The sequence below is a fragment of the Sphaerodactylus townsendi genome, linkage group LG02 (assembly GCF_021028975.2).
Source record: "Sphaerodactylus townsendi isolate TG3544 linkage group LG02, MPM_Stown_v2.3, whole genome shotgun sequence".
Taxonomy (NCBI): Eukaryota; Metazoa; Chordata; class Lepidosauria; order Squamata; family Sphaerodactylidae; genus Sphaerodactylus; species Sphaerodactylus townsendi.
Genome location: NC_059426.1, coordinates 26422791 through 26431075, shown reverse-complemented (window position 1 = coordinate 26431075; position 8285 = coordinate 26422791). Strand labels below are relative to the sequence as shown.

Genomic DNA, 8285 nt, shown 5'->3' with positions numbered 1-8285 from the left:
GGGAAGAGGTCCTCTCCGGAGGCCGCCCGCATGCTTGCATGCGAACGGCCTCCGCCTCCACGCCGGCAGAATTCTTGCCGGCGTGGAGGCGCCTCGACGGCCGTGCGGAAACGGCCAAAGTTAGCACAGACAGCCTCTCTCTCTCTCAGTACTGCACAGACTGACACTCTCTCCCAGCTTAAACACAGACTCTTTACAGTCACACTCCAGTGACAACCATCTACCTCACCTTTTCATCCCCCTTTCACCAACCTTCCTTCTACAACTCACCTCTCATTTTAAAGAAACACGCATTTTAAATTGTTGCAGTAACCTCTCTAACATCTTTCTTTCTTTGTCAAAGTGCTTTCAGGTACAAATAATTTCTTTGCTGGCCAGGAGAAACCTGGCAAGTCCAACAGTAAATGAACATGTGCCAGACCCAAACCTGTCTGGAAAGCAAGAAAACAAAGCAGGAAAAATGTGCCTTCCCAGCCTGGTTTGATTGTCTCTCAAAGACACTTCAAAGTGAATGACGTAAACCAGCTTTTCGCAGCTGCAGCTGCTTAGGCTTTGATGGAGTTAATGGATCTGTCTGATAGAAAGTCCAAATGTGTGAGGAGTCAGTCTTGGATCTGTTATGTAACAAGCTGCTAATATCTTTCTATCCTAGTATGTCATAGGAAAAGAATGATTATTATCGAGCCACAAGGCGATTAGGCTGTATCACATAGGGAAAGCAGATGTGAAAAGGCTCACATTTCAAGGACCGTTTTCTTCATTGGAAGAGGCCCATCCAAGGCTGTGTATCCCTGCCAATTCACACTGATGCGTTTTTTTTATGATATTAGTGGACCCAAATAGGAGAGTCTGTGACTCCAGTTCATGGATCAGAACTAGTAAAAAAAAGGTTGTTTTTCAACCATTTACCTCCTCTGTAATGTCAGTTCAGGTACCTTAAATACCAACCAAAATTATTTCAGCATGCGCTTCTGTGACATCCTCAGATAGCTGACATCCTCAGATGTATAGAAGCATAAATGCATGAGTTTGGTGAAATGGCTGAGTATTTAATTAGTGTTGCCAAATTCAAAGTGATAGCTGAAGATCTCCTGGATTGCAACTGATCACCAGGCAACAGAAATAAGTTTACTTGGAGAGAAAAAATGGCCATTTTTGGCCATTTATGGCATTATACCCCCTTGAAGTCAATTTCTTCCCCTCAGGTATTTCCCAGCCTGGAGGTGGCAATCTTAGTATTAAACTATGTTTATGGACACACACTTCTATGCGTTTGAGGAAGTGAGTTCAAACTCACAGAAGCCTACGCTGAAATAATTAGTGTTAGTCTTTAAGGTGCCACTGGAGTCCTGCGTAATTTTGTTGCACCAGACTGACACAGCTTCCCCTCTGAAATTATTATTCTGAGGAGGAGGAGGAGGAGGAGGAGGAGGAGAAGAAGAAGAAGAAGAAGAGTTGGATTTATATCCCCCCTTTCTCTCCTGTAAGGAGGCTTAAAGGGGCTTACAAACTCCCTTTCCTGGCCTTCCCCCCTCACAACAAATATCCTGTGAGGTAGGTGGGGCTGAGAGAGCTCCAAAGAACTGTGACTAGCCCAAGGTCACCCAGCTGGCATGTGCAGTACTGCACAAGCTAATCTAGTTCACCAGGTAAGACTCCACAACTCAAGTGCCAGGGCGGGGAATCAGTTCTCCAGATTAGAGTACACCTGCTCTTAACCACTACACCATGCTGGTGTAACCCAATACAATGATAGTTCCAGAGGGAAGTCATCATCTCTCCCTATACATCTATCGAGAATTTCTTACTGATTTGTAGGAAATCATTTGCAAGCTTCAAAATGGGCATTCTCCCCACCCCCACATCAATATATTCACAAAACTCTAAAGATCATTTGTGTTTTTCAAGAAGAATGGCTTAACTGTGATAATTGGGAGCTCAGTGGGAGAACATCCAAAATCTGGAAGGTGAAATATGTGATTTTGTTGATTCTATGTAATCTATGTAATAGTTCCGAAATGAGATTCACACTTGTCTGTAGTCATAGGCACCCAGTGAATGAGTCTTCCATACAATATTCTTCTGAAGTTTTAGCAGTAGAGGTGCAGGACCAAATGGAAACATTGGAAAATACTGGACAAGCTCCAAAAGATAGTGGTTGCAGGTACTGGAGAGAATTGGAGAATCTCCAAAAGTCAGTGGTTGCAGGCATTGGAGAATATGGGACAACCTCCAAAAGGTGGAGGTTGTGGGAGCAATTAGTCAGTGTTGATGCCCTGTTTGTTATCCATGCAGAATCAGTCTAGTCGAGAAATGCCCAGGCTGCCTGGCTGATGGACTGGCCCTACCCCCATTTTACTGATTAAATTCAGGCCCAATAAATCTTATCATTTAAAAAAGGGAGGAAATACATGCAATAGCCTGGAAAGGCAAATGGGGCTCCCAGTCTCATATTTATCGCATTATTGAAAATGTCCTGTATTTTGTCAGTACATTTTATCTCTGAGAGTCAAACTGGTCAAGGTATTGGCACCTTTAATGGACTTGTACACTCTGCTTTGGATTGAACTGTTAGCTTAGCATCTATGAAGGACAATTTTTGTACACAGGCACAACCGAGACTCAGGTTTATCCTCTGAGTTTTAAGTAGGGTTGTCAATTTTGGATTGGAAAATTCTTGGCAGCTTGGGAGCGGAGTCCGGGAAGATCAGGGAAGTGATGTCATAAAGCTCCACTCTTTGAATCTGCCATTATCTTCATGGAACTGGTATTTGTATTCTGGAGACCAGTTGTGATGTTAAGAAGCCGATGAAATGTTATGTAGCAGCTTCTTGTAATTCTGTTGGCAGTACGAAGAACAACTGAAGTCAGCTGAAGAAAAGTTTCCTCTAATCATTCTGATGAACAAAAACATCAAATGAAGAAACCAAATACGCCCACTGCTGATAAAGTGAAATATGGGTGATTGTTTTCTTCAAATCATTCTGCTCTTAGAATTCTCAAGGAACCACGAAAAGGTTTTGAAACTTACCAGAGATTTTCCAAATAGTTTTTTTGAGAACGAAGCAGAATGCTTATCTGGAAGTAATAAAAGATGACCATGGCAATCTAGAAGTAAATGTAGGCCATGATCCAGAAAGGCCTGGCTACACAACTATTTCTGGTAGATTCTATTACAAAAACTAGATTCTATTACAAAAATCTTCTCAAAATCTCAGGGTGGTGATTTCCCTTTATCCACTCATACAGCAAATCCTAAGCATGTTCTAAGCATCTATCTTTGCCCAAAGTTTGAATAACAAAGGCCCCTTCCGCACACGCAAAATAATGCGTTTTCAAACCACTTTCACAACTGTTTGCAAGTGGATTTTGCTATTCCGCACAGCTTCAAAGAGCACTGAAAGCAGGTTGAAAGTGCATTATTCTGCATGTGCAGAATGAGCCAAAGATTATAGAAATGTGTTCTGAAGGACTATCCTTCCCCCAGTGGGCAATATACAGTCGCTTGTGGAGGGGCTATGGCTCAGAAGATCTCAGGTTCAATCCCCAATAGCATCTGATAGTAACATTGACCTGGACAGACCATTGGTGTGAATGTGTTTTCAAGCTTCCATCTCCAAACCAGAAAACTGATCCCTAGCTCCTCTCCAATACAAAGACTAGAGAGACAAACGTAATGAAAAATAAGGCTTCTTTATTTGCCAGCAAAGGGAGTACACGGAGCAACCAAGTGTATTCTCCAACGCAATGGAGTCTCAGCATACCATTTATACTTTCCTAGCCCTTGTTCCCTATACAGTCATAACACAATTTGTAGCTATTTCGCTAGTTAATACATGTGGCACAGCATTTGATTTGATTGCACATGCACATGATTTAACATCCAGATTATGAGTATCAAAAACTTTTCAAGCCTTCTCTTCATTAATTGGCTACAATACTAGCTGCTGAGCTCGCGTTCACCGCATGCTATTACCTTATATGGGCTTCTCTTCAAGTGTGCACTGAGCCTTCCTACCTATACTACATGATTTTATTTTAACTTCTATAGCTCCTACCACCAGCGTAAAAATACTCCAAAACTTCCTTCCATATTCAGTATCTAGGTTTAAGCATATGCTAATTAGGACTTCTTTCCCCTCAAGATAGAACTGAATCCTTCACAAACCCCATAATATGGGATAAAGTAGGATACAGTTGCTACAAGTGGTACTTGTGGTGATGAGCAACAGAGACTAGGCTTGGCATTGTTATTTACATTTATTTATTAATTCAACACCTTTCTATCCCACCTTAACTCCTTGGACTCAGGGTGGAGGATGTGGTCACTGAGGTGCTGTGTGGTTTCCGGGATGTATGGCCGTGTTCTAGCAGCATTCTCTCCTGATGTTTCGCCTGCATCTGTGACTGGCATCCTCTGAAGATACCAGCCACAGATGCAGGCGAAACGTCAGGAGAGAGTGCTGCTAGAACACGGCTATACAGCCAGGAAACCACACAGCAACTCAGTGATTCCAGTCGTGAAAGCCTTCAACAATACATTGAACATCTCTACGATGTGGTCACTATTTACATACAAATGTTTTAAATTGGAAATCAAAGTATTTCAGCTAATGGCATAATAGCCTTTAATTCTTTTCTCTTTACCATCCTGACATGCTTTTATCTTCATACACATAACCTATATACTGACAGAAGAGTTATACTCTTCTAAGCCCACTGAATTCATCATATGAGTCATTGTGAAGCAAATTAACATATTTTTTTGCAGCATCTGTTAAGAAAATGTTTATTTTGAATTTCCATTCTGTTTAGATATTCACAGCAGCACGGGGGTCTTATTTTAATACATGTGTCACTAGATGCAAGCCGATATAATGCATCACATTCATTTCACCCTTTTAATTATATCCTTGCAGACTATTTCCACGGGATTCTTGCAGAAATGCATGGCTTTTGAGAGACACAGACCAAAATGCAACGTCCTTACTAGGTAAATAGGAAATGCTAGTGGCGTTTTGTCGAAATAACAGAAGGTCTCATAACTATCCTTGGCTGAATGGCTCAATTTGATTTTTGTTGGTGATCAGCATGAACACTGACCTTTGCCTTCTCCAATGATCTTTGCCTCCTCTGCAAAGTTCATGAAGAGGTCACAGAGCTGCATAGACTATCCGCTGTGTGTGCTGCTGCACATGTGCATATTTCCCTACCATTGACTCGATAAGAAGATGAATGCTTTCAAAGGTTTCCCAATAATATTAACACGAAAACTTCAAAAGACAGCATACGCTAATAATTTCCAGCATCCATTAAGAATACAGTGGATTAAATAGTGTCAGCTTCTCACTGACAATTTCCTTTGCCTTAGACTTCACCAGGGAATCCATTCAAATGCAAGCATGACAGTCATACTAGGCTAAAGGGATTAGTGCAATTGGAAATAATTTCTTTTCTATTTTTTTTTAAGTTAGCATTACAGTATCAACGGAACAAACCCTAATCTTGATTTCTGTTTGTCAGATCCATACACAAGAAAGATTTCACTGGTCTTCAGTTTCAGATCTTGTCCGTTCCCTACAACAAGAATGAAAAATGATTTCCTCTGCCGGTTCTGTAGATCCCCTTCACAGATAAACCTTTGTTTCTCTTGCTTGGCTCTTGTCACTGGGAGGAGGCGGACAGGCTATCTCACACAAGGTGCAAGCTGGCACTGGGAATCGCCCAGACGTTGGCTTCAGAATCCGAACGAGGAGAGCGAGCGCAGCAGCCGCACCCTCTGCAGGCTTTAAATCTCGGCTCCGCATCTCTTCCTATTTACAAACACCAAGAATAGCTGTGAAATGGTGAAAAATGCAGCCGAGTCACTTTGAAAATGATTGTATGAGGTGGGTTATAACAATACTTTTCAAGACTGTGATCGCTAGGTATATTCACGCCAGGGGCTATTTATCTTGCAGATATACAGCCCAGGAAGTTCTTCCCTGCTTGCTAGTAAGCTTGTAGCAGACAGAAGGAACCATCTCTGGGTTTGTCACTGGTTGTACATCATTGCAGCTGTGCTGTTTGATTACACAGAGGCCTCCTCTGGCCATTAATAACAGGAAACACTTTTTGGGGGGGTCTGGCAAATGGGTCTTAGCACAATCCTTGCCTAACACCTAGGCTAGGATTTCCCAATGCAGAATTAAAAGAGAGGACCCACTTATTTTGTATTTGCAATGGCTGTGTACTGGTAGATAACCCCTGGGCGGGTGTCAGAAAAGACCATACTCCAGCACTCCTCTATCTTGCAATGACACAAAACACGAATGGTTGCCTATTCTGTCGATGAATAACAATAGCCCAGTCCATGGCTGTTATTATTATTAATTGCTATGTAGTATGCCTTTTCTGAATTCAGAGTACTTTAAGAGCATTATCTCAATAATTTGCAGATTAAATATGAAGGGGAAAAATCCCCTTAAAGGTACTTTGTTTTGTTTAATCCTTCATTCTGAACGTTGATACTGACTTCCAGTCTGGATGTTAATATCGACTTCCCGCATGAACCAGCAAGACTGCTCCAATGTTCCTAGTGACATGGAAAATATGTGAAACAAAACAGCACACACATTACATAGGCCATTTCCTTAACAAACCAAATTTTTGCACCAAGAAATTGGCTCAGATACTGAAATGCCAACATCACTGAGAGAATAGTTATAATACTGTAAACACAGGAAAGGAATACCAATCAGTGCATTTTTTTGACACTTAAACACAAAAGTTAATGAGAAATCCATAGGCAGATTGTAATGTGTGATTGACAATAACATATTGTAGGAAGAGCTACATTAGAGTACAGTATCACCTTAGATACCAGACATCTGACAGAGGGCGCTTTGAGTCTTCACAATTTATCCCCTGAAAATCCTGTTGGTTTCTAAGGGGCTAGTTACAGTGGTGGCGAACCTATGGCACTTCAGATGTTCATGAACTACAATTCCCATCAGCCCCTGCCAGCATGGCCAATGGGGCTGATGGGAATTGTAGTCCATGAACATCTGGAGTACCATAGGTTCGCCACCATGGGGCTAGTAGACTCAAATCTTGCTTTTCTACTACTGACCAAAACAGCCACCCTCCTGAGCCTATATTTTAGAGGGCAGGGGAGAGAGATATTTATTTCTCCCTTTTCTAGCTCCCCATGGTATTACAAACTGCACTGTTAACGCTGGTCGCCTCTACAGTCTTGTCCATTTCTCCTTCAGGGTGAGCCATTCAAGTTAGAGTACTACTGCCTAGCTTCTGTGGATCTTCCATCTCACATCACAGGGAGATCAAATGGAGATATTTGCACTGAGGTGTACTCCTTCCCATCCATGATGCAGATAATGCACAATTTGAGACCCACATGGTGTCTCTGCGTGATTGTCTGTTGGTAGGAAGACTCTTGCTCAACATATTAGAAGAAGAAAAGGAGGAGTTTAGATTTATAACCTGCTTTTCTCTCCTGCAAGGAGTCTCAAAGTAGCTTACAAACTCCTTCCTTTCCTTTCCCCACAAGATACCTTTGTGAGGCAGGTGATGCTGAGAGAGTTCTGAAAGAACTGTGACTAACCCAAGGTCACCCAGCAGGCTTCATGTGGAGGAGGGAGAATCAAACCCAACACAGGTGTCAAACTTGCACCCCTCCAGATGTTCATGAACTACAATTCCCATCAACCCTTGCCAGTATAGTCAATGCTCATGTTGGGAGGGACTGATGGGAATTGTAGCTCACGAACATTTGGAGGGCCGCGAGTTTGACACCCTGACTACACCATGCTGGTTCTGTTAGGTCATCTGGTATTTGGTAAGCCATCTCAGGAAGCTTCCCAGAAAGCTAGCAGGTTTCAAGTAATGTGTGTGGAGCTGAGCATCTTACTCCTCAATTGAGCTGTGCACAATTGATATCCATACAAACACAAAAAGTCTTTGGTTTATTTTTAAGCCTATATTTGCTCCAGTGAGTGCCACAAAGATGATTTATGACCAAGAAAGACTGTAGTTCAGTGACACATCTGCTTTGCCAGCAGAAGATCCTGAATTCAACCTCTGGCATCTCCAGCTAAGGCATTTCGGGTGGCTGGTGATGGGAAAGACTCCTCTCACTTGAGACCCTAAAGAGCTGGTGTTATTTAGAATAGGCAGTACCGAACTAGATGCACCAGAGGCCTGAACCAGTCTAATGCAGGTTCATATGTCTCAGTTTCATCTCATTTACTTTTTCTTCTTTGTTGCTATTATTTTTAGTAGTGTTC

General features: G+C 42.1%; 1 long non-coding RNA gene across 1 annotated transcript in view; it reads right to left on the bottom strand.

The window, feature by feature from the left end:
* Positions 1 to 4478: 4478 nt before the first annotated feature.
* Positions 4479 to 8285, bottom strand: part of LOC125427536 — a 44448-nt gene continuing 40641 nt past the window's right edge. Inside the window, exons 2-3 of the long non-coding RNA XR_007243705.1 lie at positions 6515 to 6574; positions 4479 to 5813 (exon numbers count right to left, since the gene is read on the bottom strand). This is a non-coding gene — a long non-coding RNA (uncharacterized LOC125427536). The remainder of the gene's footprint in view (positions 5814 to 6514; positions 6575 to 8285) is intronic.